Raw genomic sequence first — 26,490 nt, 5'->3', positions numbered from 1 at the left:
AAGGGCTACTCTTTGTTGTGGTGCCCGGGCTCCGCATGGCAATGGCTTCTCTTGTTGCAGAGCATGGGCTCTAGGTGCGTACGCTTCAGCAGTTGTAGCACACAGGCTCAGCAGTTGTGGCTCACGGGCTCAGCAGTTGTGGCACACGGGCTTACTTGCTCCATGGCATGTGGGAACTTCCTGGACCAGGGATCAAACCCTTGTGCCCTGCATGGGGGAATCCCAGATTCTGAACCACTGGACCACCAGGAAAGCCCTCAGCGTATTATTTTAAATCCTTTTTTCCCTTCGTCATCTATTATAACTTCAAATTTAAATAAAGTAAGTCGAGAATGTGAACAGACTCAGTGAAAAATTATTTCAAAGGATAGATTTTCAATTTTGCTAATTACCATATACTTGTGTGTACTGCGATTATACGTATATACACATAAACACACACAGAGCAGAAGCGAAAAGTACATCATACTCCTTACACTTACCATACAGGGTTTTGTGTTTTATTTTTATGTTTCATATATACATTTGTGTTTCTCTTTGGCATTTCCTTAATCAGCTAGATTATGCAAATCACCTTGGGAATGAAACACAACAGAGAAGGCAAAAAACCAGAAAGATTTATCCTAGATTCTGAGTTATAAAAGCTTAGTTACATAGCCATACAGAAGAACTCAAGGGCCTAGACAAGAGATCTGGAAGGAAACCTTGGGAGTTTCCATGCCTCCTAGCACAGAAGAGCATGTTTCAGGCTTGGGAAAGGGGAGAGTCAGAGGGAAGGCAACTCGTGCTGATCTCAGAGAAAAGGGCAATAAGCCCTGGTGAGGTGCCAAGTAGGATTAAGGAAACAGAGAGGAGAGGGATCAGGCTCAGCTGCCTGGGTAGAGGGGGAACAGGTGGCTGATATGGCCTTAGGCAGCCATGGAGAGTGTCTCCCATGAGGTGAAAGGGCAGCATAAAGTCTCCTGAGTGCCCTCAGTGGACGTGGCTGTGTTGCAGAAGAGCTGCAGAAAATGACGGAGCCGTGTAGCTAGCAACAACGCAGACCTACACGGACTGGTGCTCAAAGACCTGAAGGACCCTGGACATCTCAGGGGATGGCCGTGTAGACAGAGGACATGGAGACCAAAGGACTCCTTCTTCCAACTCACTTGATACACAAGCTTTCTGTAACTTGCTGAGAGATTTTGTTCTTACATGGCTGACTTTGTCAAAAGAGGTTTGAAACCATTTACGTATGGGATCAGACAGTACAAACTTCCTCTCTCCTCTACTCCTAAAAGTAGCGGTTGCCAGACCTGGTTGATTGCTAATCACCTAGAGAAAGATTAGTATGTCTGGGGAGACACTGATGATGGGCCAGGTTTGGGAACAATTTTTTTCCTTTTATTTCTTTCTAATTGAAAGATAATTGCTTTATACTATTGTGTTGGTTTCTTCCATACATCAACATGAATCAGCCATAGATATACATATCTCCCTTTCTCTTGAATCTCCCTCCCACTGAGAACTTCTTTTTTTTTTTAAGAGCTTCTTCTTTATACTGCACAAACTGTTCTCTGACATGACAATATCCACAGTATGAGAAATACACATGATTCATGATAAAAGATTCAATAATGCATGTCACTTGGATATGATAATATATCTGGGTCAAGAACGGGAAGAACAGGAGGTGCAATCAACAACGGAAACAATTTCTCTGATGATTCAAAATAATTGCAACAGATATGAAATCTGCAGCATCTTGGAGTCAGCATATACACCCAAAATGTAAAGTATTTAAACTGTGTCAAGGGTGAAATAAGTTTCTTAAGCATTTGTGAAAAGAGAAATTATTGCTACATCTTAGGTCTTAGTAACTTACAGAAAATTAGAATATAAGCCTTGTCTTTTAGGCAAACAAAAGTGATCAACACAAATATCAAACAAAGATACTAAGCACCTAATTTCTGTTTTTCAAATGGGAATGTTATAGTATCAAGGATCATGCTTTCATTTGGAAATAACAGAACACAACTTGAAGTGCTAAGCAGTAAGAGCTGTTACACAGAAACATAGAAAAAGAAGTCCAAAGGTAGGAAAATTTCTTCTGAGTTAGTTCATTTCTACTTTGTCATTTTTGTGGAAAAAGATGGTGATCGTCATTCCAAATATCACATTCTCATACACCTTCTTCCAGAGTAGTAGAAGAGTCTTTTCTTTGTGTCTCTTTTTAAGAGACTTAAAACCTTTTCCAATGCTCTCAGAGGCCCCTTAAACACCTCCTCCCAGAACTGTATCACATTTCCATATTTAAATGAAGCACTGAAAAAGGTTTGGGCATGTAGTGGTTTCTAAAGGGTAATTGATATTGTGTTTATCCCCACCCTGCACATTTGGGGAAGCACATGGCTGTCTCCTGTGAAAACTGTATGCAGGTCAAGAAGCAAAAGTCAGAACCAGAAATGGAACAATGCACTGGTTCCAAATCGGGAAAAGAGTATGGCAAGGCTGTATAGTGTCATCCTGTTTATTTAACTTATATGTAGAGTGAAAGTGAAAGTGAAAGTGAAATGGCTTAGTCGTGTCCGACTCTTTGCGACCCCATGGACTGTAGCCCACCAGGCTCCTTTGTCCATAGAATTCTCCAGGCAAGAGTCCTGGAGTGGGTTGCCATTTCTTCTTCCAGGGGATATTCCCGACCCAGGGATTGAACCCAGGTCTCCCACATTGCAGTCAGACACTTTACCGTCTGAGCCACCAGGGAAGCCCATTGAGTGAAGTGAGTGAAGTTGCTCAGTCGTGTCCGACTCTAGGCTCCTCCGTCCATGGGATTCTCCAGGCAAGAATACTGGAGTGGGTTGCCATTTCGTTCTCTAGGAAATGTAGAGTATATCATGTGAAATGCTGGGCTGGATGAATCCCAAGCTGGAATCAAGATTGCTGGGAGAAGTATCATCAACCTCAGATATACAGATGACACCACTCTAATAGTAGAGAGTGAAGAGGAACTAAGGAGCCTCTTGACGAGGGGGAAAGAGGAAAGTGAAAAAGTTGGCTTAAAACTCAATATTCAAAACACTTAGATCATGGCATCTGGTCTCATCGCTTGATGGCAAATTGATGGGGAAAAAGTGGAAGCAGTGACAGATTTTATTTTCTTGGGCTCTAAAATCACCCTGAGTGGTGACTGTAGCCATGAAATTAAGATGCTTGCTACTTGGAAGGAAAACTATGACAAACCTAGACAGCTTATTAAAAAACAAAGACATCACTTTGCCAACAAAGGTCTGTATAGTTAAAGCTATGATTTTTTCAGTAGTCATGAATGGATGTGAGAGTTGGACCATAAAGAAGGCTGAATACCAAAGAATTGATGCCTTTCAGCTATGGTGCTGGAGAAGACTCAAGAGTCCCTAGGACAGAAAGTAGATCAAACCAGTCAATTCTAAAGGAAATCAACTCTGAATAATCATTGGAAGGACTGATGCTGAAGCTGAAGCTCCAGTACTGTGGCCACCTGATGTGAAGAGTTGACTCACTGGAAAAGACTCTGATGCTGGGAAAGATTGAGGGAAGGAGAAGAGGGGGGCAACAGAGGATGAGATGGTTGGAAAGGACAGGGAAGCCTGGCGTGCTGCAGTTCATGGCATCGCAGAGAGTTGGACATGACTTAGTGACTGAACAACAATGGCTTGAGGGTGGAAGGATGAGTCTGAAAAAGGCAGAAGACTTGATAACCCACAAGGAAGAAAGAGGGGTTGGCTTTGAGAAACAATGTCTGCTTAAATTGTGATTTGAAGAGATCACTCTTCAGTGGCATTTCAAATAGGAACCAAAGCTCCAACAGGGAGCCTACCCATCTAAGTGCTCTCTGCTCATCCTGGTGATGGGTGTTCAGGATAGACTAATATTGATTTTTTGTTTGTTTGTTTGTTTAAAAAAACATGATTGATAAGTTAAGCATGTTTTGCAATACCATATAAGACTTTCTAGTGACCCTTACATGTCTGCTATTTAGGACTATCTTGTGCCAGTCTCTGATGATACAGATTACACACTATAAATCCATAAATATAGACAGTACAGAGCTGGACACACACTTGTAATTGTTATGATCACAAAGAGTCAAATACAACTGAGTGATAACACTTTATATATTATTATTTAGCTGAATCCATTGTGGAATTATCCACATTATATGCAGTCCTACAGCACAGCATAATAACCAGTACTGATACCTGCCTCTGGTGCATTGGGACAGCCAGGTCGGTTTTCACGGGGGGTCTTCTGTCTGGTGGATTGGACACTCATGCCCCACTGCTGTCCATTATTTTGCTTCTCACTCCTGCTTGTACCTGTACCTCTATGTTAGGTAGTTACCACACTACATTTTATCTGTAGACACATCTTGCATCACTTAAAACTCTAGTAAGTTCTTGTGGAGTAATAAGAGGGGTGTCATGTACAAATGTACATCTCACACAGAACTACACCAGGGGAGGGAAGGCAAGAAATAAATGTCCATGGTATGAATCAATCAAGTAAATGATCAGAGCTAATGTTGACACTTTGTTGCACTGACTAGCAGGAAGGTCCAATGTTCTCAACTTCAAATTAAGTTCAAGTATAGGGAAATGAGGCATGTTTACCTGTAAATAATTCATTGACAAGGTCAACTTCTCAGTTACTTGCAGTTTAATTGGATTTTCTTGTGCCTTTTGCCTTTTTCTGAGATGTTATACTTGATCTCTCAAAAGATTTCCTTTAATGGGATTTGATTCTGAAAAACTTGAGGAGTGTTATTTTCATTAAAGGTCAATTGTACTTTTTTTCTCTATTTAACTCTAGAAATAAAATTATTTGTATTTCACTCATTTGAATTGTGACCATTTAATGAAATTCTCATGGCTTAAAGGAAGACATGAACATTTAAGTTAGAGTATAACATATATATATTCTATATTTCTATTATATATGTTTAAAAATATTATATAATTCTATATACATATATATATTATATAAAACTATATAGTGGAAGTGAGAAATAGATTTAAGGGACTAGATCTGATAGAGTGCCTGATGAACTACGGACAGAGGTTCGTGACATTGTACAGGAGACAGGGATCAAGACCATCCCCATGGAAAAGAAATGCAAAAAAGCAAAATGGCTGTCTGAGGAGGCCTTACAAACAGCTGTGAAAAGACGGGAAGCGAAAAGCAAAGGAGAAAAGGAAAGATATAAGCGTCTGAATGCAGAGTTCCAAAGAATAGCAAGAAGAGATAAGAAAGCCTTCCTCAGTGATCAATGCAAAGAAATAGAGGAAAACAACAGAATGGGGAAGACTAGAGATCTCTTCAAGAAAATTAGAGATACCAAGGGAACATTTCATGCAAAGATGGGCTCAATAAAGGACAGAAATGGTATGGACCTAACAGAAGCAGAAGATATTAAGAAGAGGTGGCAAGAATACACAGAAGAACTGTACAAAAAAGATCTTCACGACCCAGATAATCACGATGGTGTGATCACTGACCTAAAGCCAGACATCCTGAAATGTGAAGTCAAGTGGGCCTTAGGAAGCATCACTACAAACAAAGCTAGTGGAGGTGATGGGATTCCAGTTGAGCTATTTCAAATCCTGAAAGATGATGCTGTGAAAGTACTGCATTCAATATGTCAGCAAATTTGGAAAACTCAGCAGTGGCCACAGGACTGGAAAAGGTCAGTTTTCATTCCAATCCCAAAGAAAGGCAATGCCAAAGAATGCTCAAGAGAAGAAGAAGAAGCAGAAAAGTCGCTCAGTCGTGTCTGACTCTTTGCGACCCCATCGACTGTAGCCCACCAGGCTCCTCGGTCCATCGGATTTTCCAGGCATGAATACTGGAGTGGGTTGCCATTTCCTTCTCCATACTACCGCACAATTGCACTCATCTCACATGCTAGTAAACTAATGCTCAAAATTCTCCAAGCCAGGCTTCAGCAATACATGAACCGTGAACTTCCAGATGTCCAGCTGGTTTTAAAAAAGGCAGAGGAACCAGAGATCAAATTGCCAGCATCCGATGGATCATCGAAAAAGCAAGAGAGTTCCAGAAAAACATCTCTTTCTGCTTTATTGACTATGCCAAAGCCTTTGACTGTGTGGATCATAATAAACTGTGGAAAATTCTGAAAGAGATGGGAATACCAGATCACCTGACCTGCCTCTTGCGAAACCAATATGCAGGTCAGGAAGCAACAATTAGAACTGGACATGGAACAACAGACTGGTTCCAAACAGGAAAAGGAGTACATCAAGGCTATATATTGTCACCCTGCTTATTTAACTTGTGTGCAGAGTACATCTTGAGAAACACTGGCCTGGAGGAAGCACAAGCAGGAATCAAGATTGTCGGGAGAAAGATCAATAACCTCAGACATGCAGATGACACCACCCTCATGGCAAAAAGTGAAGAGGAACTAAAAGGCCTCTTGATGAAAGTGAAAGAGGAGTGAAAAAGTTGGCTTAAAGCTCAACATTCAGAAAACTAAGATCACGGCATCCGGTCCCAACATTTCATGGCAGATAGATGGGGAAACAGTGGAAACATTGCCTGACTTTATTTTTCTGGGCTATAAAATCACTGCAGATGGTGACTGCAGCCATGAAATTAAAAGACGCTTACTCCTTGGAAGGAAAGTTATGACCAACCTAGACAGCATATTAAAAAGCAGAGCCATTACTTGCCAATAAAGGTCTGTCTAGTCAGGATATGGTTTTTCCAGTGGTCATGTATGGATGTGAGAGTTGGACTATAAAGAAAGCTGAGCACTGAAGAATTGATGCTTTTGAACTGTGGTGTTGGAGAAGACTCTTGAGAGTCCCTTGGACTGCAAGGAGATCCAACCAGTCCATCCTAAAGGAGATCAGTCCTAGGTGTTCATTGGAAGGACTGATGTTGAAGCTGAAACTCCAATACTTTGGCCACTTCATACGAAGAGCTGACTCATTGAAAAAGACCCTGATGCTGGGAAAGATTGAGGGCAGGAGGAGAAGGGGACGCAGAGGATGAGATGGTTGGATGGCATCATCGACTCGATGGACATGGGTTTGGGTGGACTCCGGGAGTTGGTGATGGACAGGGAAGCCTGGCGTGCTGCAGTTCATGGGGTCGCAAAGAGTCAGACACAACTGAGAGATGAACTGAACTGAAGAATATTATTATTTGGGCTTCCCAGATGGCTCAGTGGTAAAGAACACCTACAGTGCAGGAATGCAGGTTTGATCCCTGTGTCGGGAAGATCCCCTGGAGAGGGAAATAGCAGCCCACTCCAGTATTCTTGCCTGGGAAATCCCATGTAGCCTGGCGGGCTACAGTCCATGGGGCTGCACACAACTGAGCAACTAAACAATAATAATGTTATGTATTGTATAGTATGTATATTTAGTATATACAGTATATTTAGTATATATACAGTATGCTAAATTAGCTTTAGCTAATTCTGAGGTGGAGAGTTTGTGATTCCTCCAAATAAAATTTAGGAATATAACCTTGACTCATTAAGATCAAGTGTGTTGATCTTACATCTCAGTCAAACCTCATTCATGGGGTTCTTGGAAGGCTGAGGACAGTAACAATGCAGTCTCTTTTCATTAGTCTGTAAAATCCCTTCCCAGTCATGACTGTCATCCTACCCTTCGAACGACTGTAGCTCTCCTTTGCTCTCTTTGGAGAATGCTTCTCTGTTTAATTAATCTCAGTGTTAATGTAACACAAGTTCTAGAAAAAAGGAAAAATGAGAGATATAAACAATAAAAACTTGAAAGGGAAGAGCACAGAGTAGCAAAACGAGCCTTGCCAAAAAATTTGACAATAGAGCCAAACTTATTATTTGGCGTACATTTAATTTTCATCATGAGACATGTGTTGTGATAGGGAAAAGTTTAACTGGTTGAAGCCTCTGTTGGTAAATCAATAACCACAGCAACAAGCCCCTGGCCATGCTGGAGCATAAGGCAAATGGAAAAAATAAGGGCTGGGCATATGATAAGAGAGAGGAACTGTTCCTGAATAGATCTGACATACTGTAATTCATCACGGTGAAGATTCTGGATCCTACTGTCTCTAAAGGGTGCTTCATGGACTAAAGGGTGTGACTGTCCTCAGTTAACTGTCTCTCTTGCTTAAAGGTGTCCTCACTCACAGGCGCAATTCGAAAAGGCTTTTCATGGGTCCTTATCTATATGCATTTCCCTGCCATCCCACAATTATGGCTTCTTCCTGAAGGCAATGGCACCCCACTCCAGTACTCTTGCCTGGAAAATCCCATGGATGGAGGAGCCTGGTAGGCTGCAGTTCATGGGGTCACTAAGAGTCAGACACGACTGAGTGACTTCACTTTCACTTTTCACTTTCATGCATTGGAGAAGGAAATGGCAACCCACTCCAGTGTTCTTGCCTGGAGAATCCCAGGGATGGGGGAGCCTGGTGGGCTGCCGTCTATGGGGTCGCACAGAGTCGGACATGACTGAAGTGACTTAGCAGCAGCAGCAGCTTGAAACCCTGACCTTGGTTTTCAGAACACAGCACTTTTCCAACCGGCCTCATGCCTTTCTACCAGTCAGTTTTTTTGCAATTAAAAAGCTGCTTTTATTAAAGTGTTTAAAACCGGTGCTTCTGAAAAGAATGCCGTTTTAACAACGAGTTAATAAAAGCAAGCAAATCTAGCAATGGGTTGGTTAAAGCTTAAGCAGAAAATCCCAAGGAAGAAGCAAAACCACAAATGACAATCAACTATCTCACCAGACCTCAGTGGTTTTTGCTCAAAAACTGAAGAAGTATTAACAGATTCTGGGAGTAGATTTGCAGGGAGATTTTATAAAGAAAGAAAGGGAGCTGACCCAGTTTACCACTAGCAGTACAATTAGGTGTATCTGAAATCAACCGTTGCTTCTATTTCTTGAGGCACAGGAGTAGGGTAAGCTGCTACCCATGTTATCCAAGAGAATAACATTCCCCACTCATCAAGGGCTCTGGGTCAAGTCCTATGCTAGGGATCTCACTACATTATCTATTCAATACTTAACCCTCATATCAACTCTAGGGAAAGGATATTATCTAAATGGGGAGCCAGAGCGTGAGACCGTTAGAAAGCATCACCGACTCAATGGTGAAGTCAATTCGCCAAATTGAAGCAAATTCGTCAATCACCGACGAACTTAAGCAAACTCCAGGAGATAGTGGAGGACAGAGAAACTTGGAGGGCTACAGTCCACAGGGTCACAAAGAGTTGGACATGACTTAGGAACTGAACAACAACAACAATCTTAATGTCACAGATAAGGAAACTGAAGCTTAAGAGACTTGTCCCTAATCACACAGTTACTATGTCACAGAGCAGGTTTTCAAAGTTCAACAGGACTCTGGTCCGTGCCTATTCACCGCAGCACACAGCTTTCCAGTGTGGTAAGAGACACAAGATGTCAAAACAAACTTAGCCGGTCAACCAACATTTACTAAGACCATAAGCAGGTCCAGGATTATCCTGGGGATTCGGAAGTGGACCAGAGAACCACTTTATAGCCACTAGGATGGTGATCATCAAAAAGACAGACAATAACCAGGGAAGAAGAGGAACAATCATACATTGTTACTGGAATTGTAAAATGGTGCAGCCACCGTGGGAAAAAGTTTAGCAGTTCATCAAAATATAGGTATACCTTGTCTCATCATCATATATTCTATTCGCTTCACAGATACTGTGTTTTTCACAAAAAGCAGTTTTGTGGCAATCTCGCATTAAGCAAGTCTGTTGGCGCCATTTTTCCAACAGTGTTGATCCACCTTGTGTTTCTATGCCACTTTTGGCAATTCTTGCAATATTTCAAACTTTTGCATTTTATTATTGTATTTTTTTACAGTGATCTGAGATCAGTGATCTTTGATGTTACCTAATTTTGATATAGACTGGAAAAAAAATATTCATGTGCCTTATCTCCATACTCACTTTATTGGGGTGGTCTGGATCCAAACGTTTGATATCTCCAAGGTATGTATGCCTGCAGGTTGTGATAGTTCTGTTTAAATTAGTGAAGGTGATGTAAAACTGAATGCAAACTGAACAACAGAGGTCCCCTCAAAGTCTCAACAACACAGTTGGTAAAGCATTCACTAGGTTTCCCTGCCCTACAGAGAAGGGTGTGCTGAATGAAGGATTTAAAAGAAAGAATCATCTCTAGAGAGGAGAATGGAATCGGACATATTTACTTTGATTTTAACAAACAATCTTCTCACATAGACCTGGATCTCCTGAGCAGGATTATCCACTTGCACATTTACTCAATATTGGTTTTGTCTATATATATGACCAATTTTAAATGAATGACTTGGAATTCTAGTTTAGGAACCAGTTTCTTGGGTATGGCTAGCTTTGGGTATGGCTCACTAGACCCTAAGAATATACTCCCCGCTACCAAATACATGAAATGACTTCTGTATCTAGATATCGAAATTAGCCAGTGTGAGGACCATCCACAGAGACCACACACAGACACAACTTCCAAGACATCTGGGCCATTCTGGAAGTTCTCATCATCTGGAAGACCTTGCTTTGCTACTGTGATAATTCTTAACAGTAAAAGGAAACTTCAGAGCTAGAGACTCACCTGCTTTACTTCACCTTAAACCTCTATCCCATGAAAAGCATCTCAAGCACTACACTGCAACTAACAGAAATTTTAAGTGGACCATATAGGGTGTGTGAACTGATAACTTTGAACTCAAAGCACATAGAGAATTTTAAGTGGCAGCCTTTAAAAAGTTGGCTTGAAACTCCAACATTAAAAAACTAAGATCAAGGCATCCGGTCCCAGCACTTCATGGCAAATAGAAGGGGAAAAAGTGGAAGCAGTGACAAATTTCCTTTTCTTGGGCTCCAGAATCACTGCGGATGGTGACTGCAGCCATGAAATTAAAAGAGCCTTGCTTCTTGGATGGAAAGCTCTGACAAACCTGTACCGTGCCAAGTCGCTTCAGTCGTGTCCGACTCTGTGCGACCCTATGAACTATGGCCCACCAGGCTCCTCTGTTCACGGGATTCTCCAGGCAAGAATACTGGAATGAATTGCTATTTCCTCCTCCAGGGATCTTCCCAACCCAGAGATCAAACCTGTGTGTCTTAAGTCTAACCGGTATTGGCAGGCAGGTTCTTTACCACTTGTGCCACCTGCAAAGCCAACGTATTAAGAAGCAAAGACATCACTTTGCCAACAAAGGCCCATATAGTCAAAGCTATGGTTTTTCCAGTAGTCATGTACAGATGTGAGAGTTGGACCATAAAGAGGACTGAATGCCAAAGAATTGATGCTTTCAAACAGTGGTGCTGGAAAAGACTCTTGAGAGTCCCTTGGACTGCAAGGAGATCCAATCAGTCAATCCTAAAGGAAACCCACCCTCAATATTCATCGGAAGGACTGTTGCTGAAGCTGAAGCTCCAATATTTTGGCCACCTGATTCAAAGAGTCAACTCATTGGAAAAGATCCTGAACCTGGGCAAGACTGAAGGCAAAAGGAAAAGAGGACAGCAGAGGATGAGATGGCTAGACAGCATCACTGACTCAATGGACATGAATGTGATTAAACTCCAGGAGATAGTGGAGGGCATAGGAGATGGGTGTGTTACAGTCCATGAGGCTCCAATGAGTCAGACACAACTTAGCGACTGAACAACTTTAAATATATCCTAGCAAGCTAATGTAACGAACTGAAATCAAGACTGCTATTGTATTACACAATAATCAGCCTACGGGACTTCCCCTAACAGATGTGATTTTAATTGGATTAAAGAATTTCTAGCATGTTTTCCCTTTAAATAACCCACATAAAAATACTTGTCATTCTTTAAATGCTTTTGTTCACTCTCTCCTATATAGGCACAGCAAACTATGGAAAACAAGTAGCAAGGTTAAAAAACATGTATCTTGAATCACAGAACTGGAAAATAATTTAAGAATTATCTAAATCTATTCCTTAAATTCAGATAACTCAATAAGCAGATGAGTATTTTGTTTTTCCTTTAGGAAAACCAGAGTGAAACCAGAAAAACCTTGGAAAAGTTATCTGTCTTTGCTTAGCCTTTTCATTGGAAAGCAAGAACTAAAAATGGTGATTTAGGTTTGCTAAGGCAAAAGGGAACAATGGAGTTATGTTGCAGCCTAGAAGTGATGTCAGTTTTTATCTTAGACTGATGGAGTAAAGAGACATCTCCGGCAGGCCTGAGGCATGTCCTAGCACAGTGTGGGATAATGCTAATAACAAGGCCAGAACATGTCTGTGCTCTGCCCACTTGTTCTAGACCTGGGTCTGGGCAATTTTAATCTTTCTAAGTCTCTATTTCCTATCTACAACATGGAGATAATATACATCCCTCAGAAAGGTTTTGTGAGATTAATTGTGTGGTTCACCTTAATTACTACATATTCTAAAGGCCTTACTTTAACAGATTGGGATCAATAAGCTAAGATGAACTCCTGGAGGCCAAGGAGTGAATTATTTACCTGTATCCTAGCACACCCACAACAGTACAAAGTTAATTCTAGACCAACAGGCCAAATTATACCAGAATAATTTTGAAACAAGGTCAACTCTGGTCATCTCAACATGTAGCTCATGGGAAATATACACTGAGAGTTTAGTGTCTCTTCATGTTATGATACTTCCTTACTTATTTATTTGCTTCACAGCTTGTGGGATCTTAGTTCCTCAACAAGGAATTGAATCTGGACCCTCGGCAAGGGAAGCCTGGAGTCCTAAGCACTGGCATGCATGCATGCTAAGTCACTTCAGCCATGTCAAACTCTTTGCGATCCCACCAGGCTCCTCTGTCCATGGGATTCTCCAGGCAAGAATACTGCAGTGGGTTGCCATGCCTTCCTCCAGGGAATCTTCCCAACCCAGGGATTGAACCTGCATCTCTTATGTCTCCTGCATTTACAGGCAGATTCTTTACCACTAGCGCCACCTGGGAAGCCCCTTAGCCACTGGATGGTCAGGGAATTCCCTGGTTGTGATACTTTAAATATTTGAAAAAATTAACCAGTATATGCAGGAATTTAGCATATGATTGACAGATGCATTTTTTAAATTTAAATTTTAATTTTTGGCTGTGCTGGGTCTTCGTTGCTGCACGGGCTTTCCTCTAGATGCCGCGAGCAGGGGCTACTCTCTAGTTATGGTGTGTTGGCTTCTCATTGCGGTGGCTTCACTCGTTGTAAAGCATAGGCTCAATAATTGTGTTACAGAAGCTCAGCAGTTGTGGCTTCCAGTCTCTAGAGCATAGGCACAACACTTGTGGTGCACAAGTTGCTCCAAGTCATGTGGGATCTTCCCGGACCAAGGATCGAACCTGTGTCTCCTGCAATGTCAGGCAGACTCTTTACCACTGAGCCACCTGGGAAGTCCCTATGCATTTTCAATTATTGGGGAAAATATAGATGACAGTAAATAATGTTAGACAAATGGGTTACCAATTGGAAAGAAATTGGAATCCACATCTCATACCAAAATAAACTTCAGAGAAATAAAAAATTTAAACATTTAAAAAATGAAACTGCTTTTTCCAGCGGTGACGACCTCCTCACGAGAACATGCCTCTCGAAAAGGATCTTCTTCATCCCTCTCCAGAAGAGAAGATGAAACACAAGAAGAAGCGCCTGGTGCAGAGCCCCAATTCCTATTTCATGGATGTAAAATGCCCAGGATGCTATAAAATCACCACTGTCTTTAGCCATGCACAAACAGTAGTCTTGTGTGTTGGCTGCTCTACTGTCCACTGCCGGCCTACAGGAGGAAAGGCAAGGCTACAGAAGGATGCTCTTTCAGACGGAAGCAGCACTAAAACTCCCCTGTATCAAGATGAATGGGAAACCATCCCCATAAGCACGTTTTGCATACAAAAAAATAAAAGAAACTATAAAAATTTCTGGTGACTGGGGGGAACCGAGTGAAGGACCTTTCCATACTAATTTTGCAACTACCTATGATTCTATAACTATTTCAAAATAAAAAGTTTAAAAAACATTTTGTGAAATCTGAGATAATTCTTTCATAATTCTGAAATGAGGAATGGTCTTTCCAACCACGACACAAAGTCAAGAAGTCAGACATGTCCAGTTTGTAAACATGTGAAGCCCACCTAAAATTAAATGTGTGTGTGTGTCCAAAGCCTAAGTTATACAAAATCAAAAGACATGTCAAACAAGGACTTCCCTGCTGGTCCAGTGGCTAAGACTACACACTCCCAATGCAGGGAGCCCAATTTCCATTCCTGGTCAGGGAACTAGATCCCACAGGCTGCAACTGACTAAAGACTCTGCATGCCACAACAACAACAACAAATCCCACCTCCACAACTAAGATCTGTCACAGTCAAATAAATAAACATGAGGAGGGAAAGAAAAGACAAGTCAAACAGAAAGAAAAATAGATGCAGCTTATCTCCCAAATGGCTAGTTTCCTTAATACATAAAGGTTGCCAGCAAATTAATAAGAAAAAAGCCAACAACCCAACAGAGAAATGGATAAGAAATGTGGATAGTTTATAGAAAAAGAAATAGAAATGTTAATAACTCTAAAATATATGCAAAAAAGATGTCCACACTTACTCAGCAATCTGATGTTCAAATTTAAAGTGAAATGCCATTTTTATTTATCAAATTGGTAAAGACCATAAAGTTTCATAACACACTGTGCTGACCAAGATATAGTGAAATAAACACCCTTGTATACTGCTGGTAGGAATCTGAGCTGGTACAACCTCTGTGGGAGTGATTTGGCAATTGTTGCAATGCAATATTCCAGGTGTTATGTATTTAACACTGTGAAAGGTACACGTAGAAGATTTTTCACAATTTTTAATAGCAAAAGAAGTGGAAACTAACTAAATGTCTGCCAATATGAGACCTGTTAAAAATTAGCATATTCATATCAGGAAATACTATGTAGATATAAGAAGGAATGAAGTACCTTTAAGCTTCAATGAAATAATCACTTAAAAATAAAATTATTACCATGTACAACATAAATACTTCCTTGTCTCTGGAAAAATTGGTAAGAAATTGGTAACAATGGTTACTCATTTTAATAAAGTTAAAAATTAAAACAGCAAAAATATACATTTATTAATGTTTCCTATATTTTATGGCCACACATAAAAGGGAATGACCCAAGCAGTAATGATCATAATCACACAAATTTACTGAATCCTTGGTATAAGATATGAAGCTAAAGCATGTTAAAAAAAGATTATTCACTAAAGCAGGTAAGAAAACTTATTAAGACAAGCCAAACTCACCAGTACATGGTATGAACTAATGAAAATTTGATGTAGACATCAATATACTGAAAACAAGCTAACAGAAATCAGGAGTCATTTATCTTTGTAGTTCACTCACTCCTGCATTTTCCAACCTAGCATAGACTCTTATAACAAAGCAGGTACTCAAATGTTTATGAATGACAGGTTGAAAGGATGACTGGATGGGATGGATGGATGGGACAGATAAAAAGACAGATGACTGGAAGGAATAGTAGACACTGAAGGACTGTCATCTCCCTCAGCTCCCGTTTCCCTCTGACCTGGGCCAGCCTCAATCTCATTGTCCTCCCCTGTACAAATGGGATATGCTGGAATTAATAAATAATTAAGAAACATGATCCTAATCGCCACACAACTTGGTGGATAATTACTAATAGGGTTAGTAATGTTACCACCTCCCCTGAAATGTGCATGCCCTAGACTTGGAATCTGCGACTATGTTACATAGAAAAGGGACTCTATTATAGATCGAATTAAGGTTAGAGACCTTAAAGTAGGAAGATTATCGTGGATTATCCAGGTGGGCCCAATATAATCACATGAGCCCTTTCAAGCAGAGAACTGTCTGACTGGGAGAAGAAAGGAAGACAGAGACTGGAAGCAGAAGGATTCAGTGAATTGTGGGTGGTGCTCAAATGTAGAGGCCCACATTCAAGGACTGGAAAGAGCTCCCCTAGGAGCTAAGGTGGCCCTTGATGACAGTCAACACAGGGACCTCAGTCCTTCAGCCACAAAGAACTGAATTCTGCCAGCAAACTGAATGAGCTGGGAAACAGATTCTTTCTAGAGGCCTCTGATAAGAGCAAAGATGGCCAACATCTTGTAAAACACAGAGCACATCATTTACCCTTCCCAACCTGGATTTCTTTCTTTTTTTTTTAATTTTTAAAAACCTTTTAATTTTGTATTGGGGTATTGTCAATTAACAATGTTGTGACAGTTTCAGGTGAAGAGCAAAGGGACTCAGCCATACATATACACATATCCATTCTCCCCAAAACTCCCCTTGTATCCAGCCTGCCACATAATATTAAGCACAGTTCCATGTGCCATACCAACCTGGACTTCTGATCTACAGACCTATATATAGTAACTTTCTGTTACTTTAATTCACTAAGTGTGTGATGATTGGTTATGGCAGCAATAGAAAATCAAGATTCTCCCTTTCTGTTCAGCTAAAGAACCACTTGAGGAGCCTGTTCATGTTAGGCTCGCTGCCAAACATTTAGGACAGAAAAGTAAGTACATGTTCTCAAGGAGTTTATAAGCTTAGAAACCCAGTAAACAATTCTATGATAGAGGTTAGCACAACACAGTGTAGGAGCACAGAGAAGAGGCACCTAACTGCATAACGTCCTCAGATGTTGTACTTACCACTCCTCTAATCCCTTCCCCTTCCTTTGCACCCACAGTTCAGTTCAGTCGCTCAGTCGTGTCCAACTCTTTGCGACCCCAGGAACTGCAGCACGCCAGGCCTCCCCATCCATCATCAACTCCCAGAGTTTATTCAAAGTCATGTCCATTGAGTCAGTGATGCCATCCAACCATCTCAATCCTCTGTCATAAGGGTGGTGTCATCTGCATATCTGAGGTTATTGATATTTTCCCCAGCAATCTTGATTCCAGCTTGTGCTTCACTGTACCCTTTTCCAATGAATTAATTGGACCACCAGCCTTAATCATCTGGCTTCCCTGGTGGCTCAGCAGTAAAGAAACTACCTGCCAATGCAGAGGACCCAGGTTCTAACCCTGGGTCAGGAAAAACCCTGAAGAAAGAAATGGCAACTCACTCTAACATTCTTGTCTGGTAAATCCCATGGACAGAGGAGCCTTGCGGCTACAGTCCATGGGGTCACAAAAGAGTGGGACATGACTTAGCAACTGAACAGCAACCTAATCGTCAGAAACTGAAAGCCATCCTAAACTCAACTGACCCTTCAAGACCACTAATTTATATCACTCCAATAATTTTTCTCATACGTCTCTTTCCCTCACCTTCACTTCTTCCCCAAACCACTGACTGCTACTTTCTGATCTTTATCATCTCTTCCCTTGATTACTATAACCACCCCTAAACTAACTTTCCTGATTCAATAGCTATCCATTTCCCCAAATCCATTTCTTTCAACTCACCAGGGTCATTTTCCCAAGGATTAAATTGACTATGCCACGTTCCAGCTCAAAATGCTTCAAAGACTGCTTGCAGTTAAAGCCTAACTCTGTCTACTCTTAGAGACCCTCCTAAGCTAGATAGAAAACTAGATAGAAAACTGTCTCTGCTTGGCTTCTGTCTCCAGTGCCTAGGAAGGATCTGGTACATAGTTGATTCTTGGAAAGTATTTGCTGAATGAATAAAATCAACTCCTGCTGACTCTGAAGCCTCATCACTTACCTTATAGCACCCCCATTTACTATGCTCCTGCTACCTTCACCATCGCCTGGAGTTTGCTCAAATTCATGTCCTTGAGTCGGGGATGCTATTGAAACATTTCATCCTCTGTCATCCTCTTTTCCTTTTGCCTTCAATCTTTCCTAGCATCAGGGTCTTTTCAAATGAGTCAGCTCTTCACATCAGATGGCCCAATTACTGGAGTTTCAGCTTCAGCATCAGTTCTTCCAATGAATATTGAGGGTGGATTTCTTTTAGGATTGACTGGTTTGATCTCCTTGCAGTTCAAGAGACTCTCAAGAGTCTTCTTCAGCACCATAATTCAAAAGCATCAATTCTTTGAAGTTCAGCCTTCTCTATGGTCCACCTCTCATTTCCATACATGACTACTGGTAAAACCCATAGATTTGACTAGATGGACCTTTGTCAGCAAAGTGATGTCTCTGCTTTTTAATACTCTAGGTTTGTCATAGCTTTCCTTCCAAGGAGCAAGAATCTTTTAATTTCATGCCTGCAGCCACCGTCTGCAGTGATTTTGGAGCCCAAGAAAAGAAAATCTGTCACTGTTTCCACCTTTTCCCCTTTTATTTGCCATGAAGTGATGGGACAAGATGCCATGATCTTACTTTTTTGAATGTTGTTTTAAGCCAGCTTTTCCACTCTCCTCTTTTCACCCTCACCAAGGGGATCTTTAGTTCTTCTTCACCTTCTGCCATTAGAGTGATATCATCTGCATATCTAAGGTTATTGACATTTCTCCCGCCAATCTTGATTCCAGCTTATCATTAATCCAGCCTGGCATTTCTCATGATGTACTCTGCATATAAGTTAAATAAAGGGTTGCAACATACAGTCTTGTCATACTCCTTTCCCAATTAGGAACCAATTAGTTGTTTCAAGTCTGGTTCTAACTGGTATTCTTGACTTGCATACAAGTTTCTCAGGGGACAGGTAAGGTGGTCAGGTACTCTCATTTCTGTAAGAATTATCCACAGTTTGTTGTGATCCACACAGTCAAAGGCTTTAATCAATGAAGCAGAAGTAGACGCTTTTCTGGAATTCCCTTGCCTTTTCTATGATCCAGTAGACGTTGGCAATTTTGATCTCTGGTTCCACTGCCTTTTCTAAACCCAGTTTTTACACCTGGAAGTTCTCAGTTCACATACTGCTGAATCCTAGCTTGATGGATTTTCAGCATAAACTTACCAGCATGTGAAATGAGTACAAATGTACGGTGGTTTGAACATTCTTTGGCATTGCCCTTCTTTGGAATGGGAATGAAAACTGACCTTTTCCAGTCCTACGGCCACTGCTGAGTTTTCCAAATGTGCTGATATGTTGAGTGCAGCACTTTATCAGCATCACTGGATAGGGGAGGCTGTTGTGCTGCAGTCCGTGGTATTGCAAAGAGTCAGATAGGACTTAGCAACTGAACAAAAACAACAATCCTAGTCTTTGTGGTCCCAGCCTACTCCACCTTCCCTTTCTCTATGCTCCAATTTTTCCTTGTGGCTAAAATGACTTGTTCACCTAGCTGGTGAGCATATCTTAAAAAAAATTTTTTTTTTGCCCTTCTCTGGATGGCATCCCCGACTCAATGGATGTGAGTTTGAGTGAACTCCGGGAGTTGGTGATGGACAGGGAGGCCTGGTGTGCTGCAATTAGTCAGACACGACTGAGCAACTAAACTGAACTGAACAGGGCTCTGCCCACCTTGCAGCTCTACTCTGTCTAGTCTTTTGAGTCCCTGGTGTGACTGTCTTCTCTCCTACCATAGCATCTACAGCCAACCCTCTAGTACATTGCTACTCAAAGCTGGCCAGTGGACTGGTGCTGATGTCCGAATGGTTTATTACCATTCTGGTCCAAGGTTAGTCCAGAAATCAAGTATTTGGAAATGTTTATGGCAGCTTGACAATTCAGTGACATTTAAGTATGTGATACTTGCTGAACAAGGTATAGACCAGTTTGGGTGTTGTTGAATTAATCCGGTGAGTCACATGTGATGCAAACTGCATTTTAATCATGTGCAACAGGACCACTTATTGTTCCATGATAGAGCCAAAACAAAGAACAACTCAACTGGTCTATCACCACAGATAATCTAAGGAGCACTGCTCGAATACACCCAGGTACGCTCCCATCTTCTACACCTTTTTTGATGTTGTTGGCTGCCTGAGACAACGCAGATGTCCCATGAATCTCAGTGAATAAATTAATAAGGATGTGAATGATAAGAAGACCTCCTAAAAGACATGAGATCTGAGCTACTTCTTAATGATTGGCAGGAACTGAGCACTTTGGGATAACGAATGCATTGAGGAAGAAGTACAAATGAGAAAGAGCAAGAAAAGGTGGTGCACAGGCAATGGAAAGCTTTCAAAAGGCAAAATATTATGCTGAAGCACAATGACATAAAAGAACTTAACCACACGGTTCTGCTGGAGCCCCATCCCCTAGACCCCCACCCTCAAGACGCGCCCTCACCCCAGAAGCACCCTCTCAGTACAGTGTGCAGCCTTAACAAAGGCAGAGGGAGCTTCTGAAGGATGTCTCCCAAAAAAGTGTTGTGACCTACCTGATGAAGGATGAATGTCAGGGTGTGAGCCTTAAAGGCAGGGAGACCAGTTAGGATTTAATTGCAATCATCCAAGTGAGAAATGCTGAAAGGCCTAAACAAAGACAGAGATGATCTGTTGACATGCCACGGTAGTAGAAACAAAGCCAAGGAAAATGTATGAGGCAATGCAGGAAGGGCTTGGTGGTTCACCAGACACAATAAAGACATAGGGTAGCGTGACGGAATTTACTGGTTTGGTTGGGGTGACTATGTGCATGACAGTGTCACCAGAGGAGATAAGGAACACAGAAAGAGGAATAGGGAATTAATAAATTCCAATGTGACAAGCCTGTGGGACATTCAGGTCGAGATGGCTGCAGGCACTCGGGAGGGAGGTCAAGGCTGAAGATCGATACAGATTTGGGAAGCTTTCCTTCCCAGGTGGTGCTAGGGATAAAGAACCCACCAACCAATGCAGGCGACGTAAGAAACATGGGTTCAATCCCTGGGTTGGGAAGATTCCCTGGAGAAGGGCACAGCAATCCACTCCAGTATTCTTGCCTGGAGAATCCCCATGGACAGAGGATCCCGGCAGGCTACAGTCCATGGGGTCGCAAAGAGCTGGACACGACTGAAGTGATTTAGCACACAGCACATGTCTAGATGGTGATTAAAATCAGTTATGGATGAATGAGAAAAATTGTGGAGAATACCATCATTTAACAGGTAGGCTGAGGGAAGAAATCTCACAAAGAAGATGAAAAAGGAAGAGTCCAAAAGGACAGCTTGTGAAGGCTAGAGAAGAGGAAAGAGATGCACGATCAAGCTTTATCATTCTGGTAAAACCTTAAGAATTTTTACAGTGAGAGGAAGAAACAATAGACAGAAACAGGGAGGGACAACCAAGGAATGTGTGGAGGAGAAATAGAAGGGATGGAGACACAGGCCAGCATGATGGTGAGTCTGGCAGGTCATCCTCCATGAAGGGCAAGAGAAAGGAGGACAGGTCATAGATGAGCTGATGCAGGGAAGCAGCCTTCCTGGCACGAGTTTAAATTAGGGCCTTTCCTGTGTGCTCCAGTGACACCTGATTGCCTCACCACGTGTCACAATTTACCCGCCTGCCTGTGGCACTGTACTGAAAGCTCCAGGATGGCCTGGACTGTTCTGATCCTGCCCGCCACTCTATGCCCAATGCCCAGCACAACGCCTGGCACTAACCATGCCCCAGTTCAAAGTTTAGCTGACTAGGACTTCCTAGTGGTCCTAGTGGTCCTTACCCACTGGTGGTCCAGTGGTTAAGAATCTACTTGCCAATGCAGGGGACATGGGTTTGATCCCTGGTCTGGGAAGATTCCATGTGCTGCGGGACACTGAAGCCTGTACACCACCATTATTAAAGCCTGCCTGCCTAGAGCCTGTGCTCTGCAACAAGGGAAGCCACAGCAATGAGAAGCCTGAGCACCTCAAGGAAGAGTAGCCCCCCACTTGCCGCAGCTAGAGAAAGTCCATGTGCAGCAACGAAGACCCAACACAGCCAAAAATAAATAAACTGCTTAAAAAGTTCAGTTGACTAAATGGGGACAAGAAATTGAAAGATTCACCAACAAAACCTTCAAGTTTTCTAGCAAGGTAGGAGGTGAGGTTGATTAGTAAGATAAAACAGGGTTAGGGAGGAAGGTTTTGGAGGGTAGTGAAAGAAAGAGGTTTTGTGTGGCGTAGAAAATGAAAATCTTTCAAGGACAAGTTGAAAGCAGTGTTTCTCAATCTCAGTTGCATACTGGAATCACCCAGAGGACATTAAGAACTCCTGGTGCTGGAGATCCACCCTGAAATTTCAGACTGAATTGGCCTAGACAGCCCAAGTATTGAGATTTTTTTAAAGTTCCAAGAAGATTCTGTTTTGCAGCCAAGGTTGAGAGTCACGGAGTGAAAGGATTAAGTAATGTTGGTCAGAGTATACCTGAGTCTGGAAACTATACATTAATAGAGTATCAATTTACCTTTTTACCCAGCTTTCTGCAATTCTGTTCAGCTGCCTAGGTATATGTTCAGAAGAAGACTATAGGGTTAATTTGGAGTTAGGGTTTTGCCAGACAAACACAGAAGTAGAGAGCTGAGAGACTAAGGGAAAATGAAGGTCTTTCTGAGAGTAAAAGGGCTACTCAGGTGGTGCTAGTGGTAAAGAACCCGCCTGCCAATTCAGGAGACATACGAGATGTGGGTTCGATCCCTGAGCCAGGAAGATCCCCTGGAGGAAGGCGTGGCAACCCACTCCAGTATTCTTGCCTGGAGAATCCCAGGGACAGAGGAGCTTGGTGGGTTACAGTCCATAGGGTTCCAAAGAGTCGAACATGACTGAAGCGACTTAGCACGCACACTATGAGTACAGGAGGACAGGTGAGGGGAGGAGAGAAATAGGTAAAGGAAGTTAAGAGGTTGACTCACAGTTACAAAATAAATGAGTCACGGGTATGATAGGTACTGTGTGGGGAAAATCATCAGTAATTATGTAATATCTGTACATGATAATAGATGGTAACTAGACTTACCACAGTGATCATTTTGAAATGTATGGAAATACCAAATCACTATGCTGTACCAGGAACTAATATAGTGTTGTAGGTCAATTGTATTTCAAAAACAAAGTCATAGAAAAAGAGATCAGATTTGTGGCTTGAGAGGCAAGGGATGTAAGGAGAGGGTATTGGATAAAGGCAGCAAAGGTACAAACATCTGGTTATAAGATAGATAAGAATCAGGGATGTAACAACATGATAAATATAGTTAACACTGCTGTACGTTTTATATATAGGAAAGTTGTCACAAGAGTAAACCCTAAGAGTTCTCATCACAAGGTAAAATAATTTATTTTTTTAAGTTTGTAACTATGAGATGATGGAGAACATTAAGAACTACCGATGCTGGAGTCCCACCCCCAAGTTTCAGATTTGTTCTGCAAAGTTCACTAAAGTTCACTGAAAAGCTCCCTAAACTTACTGAGGTCATCATTTCAGGATGTATAAGTCAAATAATTATACTGTAAACTTATACAGAGTTTATGTACGTCAATTGTATCTCAATAACACTGGAAGGGAAAAATAAAGAAGGGGAGGTGTAAGAGAGCCGATAAACCAGAGACTACGGTTTGAAGAAGGGCTTTTAGAACTGATAATGTTTTTCTTGGCACATATCCAGGTTAAAAGTCCCAGAGATAGGCTATGAAAGCAGGCAGTCTCAGTGTGGTAGAACTTATCACAGTTGGGTCAGACAATGAACTTTTCTGAGAAGGCTACTCCTAAGTTGGCTTCTGAAAGGGTTTTGAAGTTTCCCAGAGCAATAGCTGATGGGGAGATGCCAAATCAAGTCAGATGTCAAAGTCCAAAGCATGTGAGACTCAGGAGGGGCAATGATAGACAAAGTGGGTTAAGAACAGGAGAGAGTAAAGCTGCAGAGGGAAGCATCAAAAAAGGAGCCCTGTGTTCTATTCGCATATGAAAATGGAAAAGGTAGTCTGCTTCAGATGTGGCGATGGCAGGATACTGGGATTCTGGCCAGTCCATCCAAACACGTAGTAATTTAGAGTACAAAAAAAATCCTCCATTTCTCTTACCCCTACATCAAATCCACTAGCAAATCCTGACAACACCCTTCTAAATAAATTCTGGAATCCAAGTCGCTTTTCACTTAACAGTTTAGTTCAGTTCAGTTCAGTCACTCAGTCGTGTCTGACTCCTTGCGACCCCAAGAATCGTACCACGCCAGGCCTCCCTGTCCATCACCAACTCCCGGAGTTCACTCAGACTCACGTCCATCGAGTCAGTGATGCCATCCAGCCATCTCAACCTCTGTTGTCACCTTCTCCTCCTGCCCCCAATCCCTCCCAGCATCAGAGTCTTTTCCAATGAGTCAATGCTTCACATGAGGTGGCCAAAGTACTGGAGTTTCAGCTTTAGAAGCATTCCTTCCAAAGAACACCCAGAACTGATCTTTAGAATGGACTGGTTTGATCTCCTTGCAGTCCGAGGGACTCTCAAGAGTCTTCTCCAACACCACAGTTCAAAAGCATTAATTCTTCGGCGCTCAGCTTTCTTCACAGTCCAACTCTCACATCCATACATGACCACTGGAAAAACCATAGCCTTGACTAGACGGACCTTTGTTGACAAACTAATGTCTCTGCTTTTCAATATGCTATATAGGTTGGTCATAACTTTTCTTCCAAGGAGTAAGAGTCTTTTAATTTCATGGCTGCAATCACCATCTGCAGTGATTTTGGAGCCCAAAAAAATAAAGTCTGACACTGTTTCCACTGTTTCCCCTTCTATTTCCCATGAAGTGATGGGACCAGATGTCATGATCTTCGTTTTCTGAATGTTGAGTTTTAAGCCAACTTTTTCACTCTCACTTTCATCAAGAGGCTTTTTAGTTCCACTTCACTTTCTGCATATCTGAGGTTATTGATATTTCTCCCGGCAGTCTTGATTCCAGCTTGTGCTTCTTCCAGCCCAGCGTTTCTCATGATGTACTCTGCATTTAAGTTAAATAAACAGGGTGACAGTATACAGCCTTGACGTACTCCTTTTCCTGTTTGGAACCAGTCTGTTGTTCCATGTCCAGTTCTACCTGTTGCTTCCTGACCTGCATACAGATTTCTCAAGAGGCAGGTCAGGTGGTCTGGTATTCCCATCTCTTTCAGAATTTTCCACAGTTTATTGTGATCCACACAGTCAAAGGCTTTGGCATAGTCAATAAAGCAGAAAGAGATGTTTTTCTGGAACTCTCTTGCTTTTTCGAAGATCCAGCGGATGTTGGCAATTTGATCTTCACTTAACAGTGGTCCTCCCTTATCTGAATGACTGCAATAGCTTCTCAGCTGGTCTCCCTTATTTCACCTTTGTTCCTCTTCAACATACTTAACACACCGAAGAAAAAAACAAAATAAAATGAAAACCCTTACGTCACTTCTCTGCTTAAAACACCCCAATGTCTTCCCACCTCACTCACACTGAGTCAAAGTTCCTATAATGGCCTCCAAGGTCCTAAGCGGCCTTGACTACCTCTCCGACCTCTCCTTTTCTCACCTATCCTCTGACACAGAGGGCATCAGCCACCCCGGGCTCCTGGTCCTTTCTTGAACACTCCAAGAACATCTGAAACCACCGTCCCAACAGTGTGGAATTCTCTTGCAGATACTTGCTGGAATCAAGATTGCTGGGAGAAATATCAATAACCTCAGATATGCAGAAAGTGAAGTGGAACTAAAAAGCCTCTTGATGAAAGTGAAAGTGGGATGGGGAAGAGCCATGACTCAGTTATTTTTGGCAGGTGATAGCAATGAGTATATGACAGAGTTTGAACACAGTGGAAGAGGGCTTCAATGAAGAAAAGACAGTGGAAGTGTGGTTAACAGCAGGAGGAGACAACAGAAAGGCTGTGATGCCTAGTAAGGCATTTCTCTTTTAGGCAGTAACCAAGAATCATGAGAGCAAGGGTGGGAAATGAACTGACCTCAAATCTTTGAGACAAGCCAGAATTAGCAGTAACAGTTTCAGTGTGGTTGGGGATGGGAATAGAGTATGGTGTCTTATCAGGGAAGGGAGATGGTACCCCGAGTAGGTGGGTAGGTCATGTGGATTAACAACTCCTGGAGAGAACAAAAACCGTACTGGTCTTTCCCATTACAAATCAGAACATAGGAAAAGTATTATAACATACATGTACATAAGAGCACACACCCACAACATATACAGATAAGTCCATAAAAGGAAGAAAAACAAATGGTCCTCAAAAAGAAGTGTGTATAAGGAAAGCAACCAACAGTAAGATTAAATTAAATCATTGTGCTTTCTATTTCTGGATTTTGTTGTTGTTCAGTCACTAAGTCGTCTCCGATTCTTTGCAACCCCAAGGACTACAGCATGCCAAGCTTTGCTGTCCTTCACCATCTCCCAGAATTGCTCAAACTCATGTTTGAGCAATACCATCCAACCATCTCATTCTCTGTCATCCCCCTACAATTAATTTATCCAGCCTAATCCAGGATTGCAGTGTTCCACAGAAATGAATATTAGTAACCTCAGATATGCAGATGACACCACCCTTATGGCAGAAAGCAAAGAACTGAAGAGCCTCTTGATGAAAGAGGAGAGTGAAAAAGTTGGCTTAAAGCTCAGCATTCATAAAACTAAGATCATGGAATCT

General features: G+C 41.9%; 1 protein-coding gene and 1 pseudogene across 1 annotated transcript in view; one reads left to right on the top strand and one right to left on the bottom strand.

The window, feature by feature from the left end:
- The window catches only part of ELOVL7 (ELOVL fatty acid elongase 7), a 76,881-nt gene that overhangs the window by 35,039 nt on the left and 15,352 nt on the right, over positions 1-26,490 (bottom strand). The gene's annotated exons all lie outside the window — the stretch shown is intronic.
- Positions 13,588-13,873, top strand: LOC113878933 (annotated as a pseudogene).

Source organism: Bos indicus x Bos taurus, chromosome 20 (genome assembly GCF_003369695.1).
Source record: "Bos indicus x Bos taurus breed Angus x Brahman F1 hybrid chromosome 20, Bos_hybrid_MaternalHap_v2.0, whole genome shotgun sequence".
In the NCBI taxonomy this organism is placed as follows: Eukaryota; Metazoa; Chordata; class Mammalia; order Artiodactyla; family Bovidae; genus Bos; species Bos indicus x Bos taurus.
This window is presented reverse-complemented; position numbering and strand designations above follow the sequence as displayed.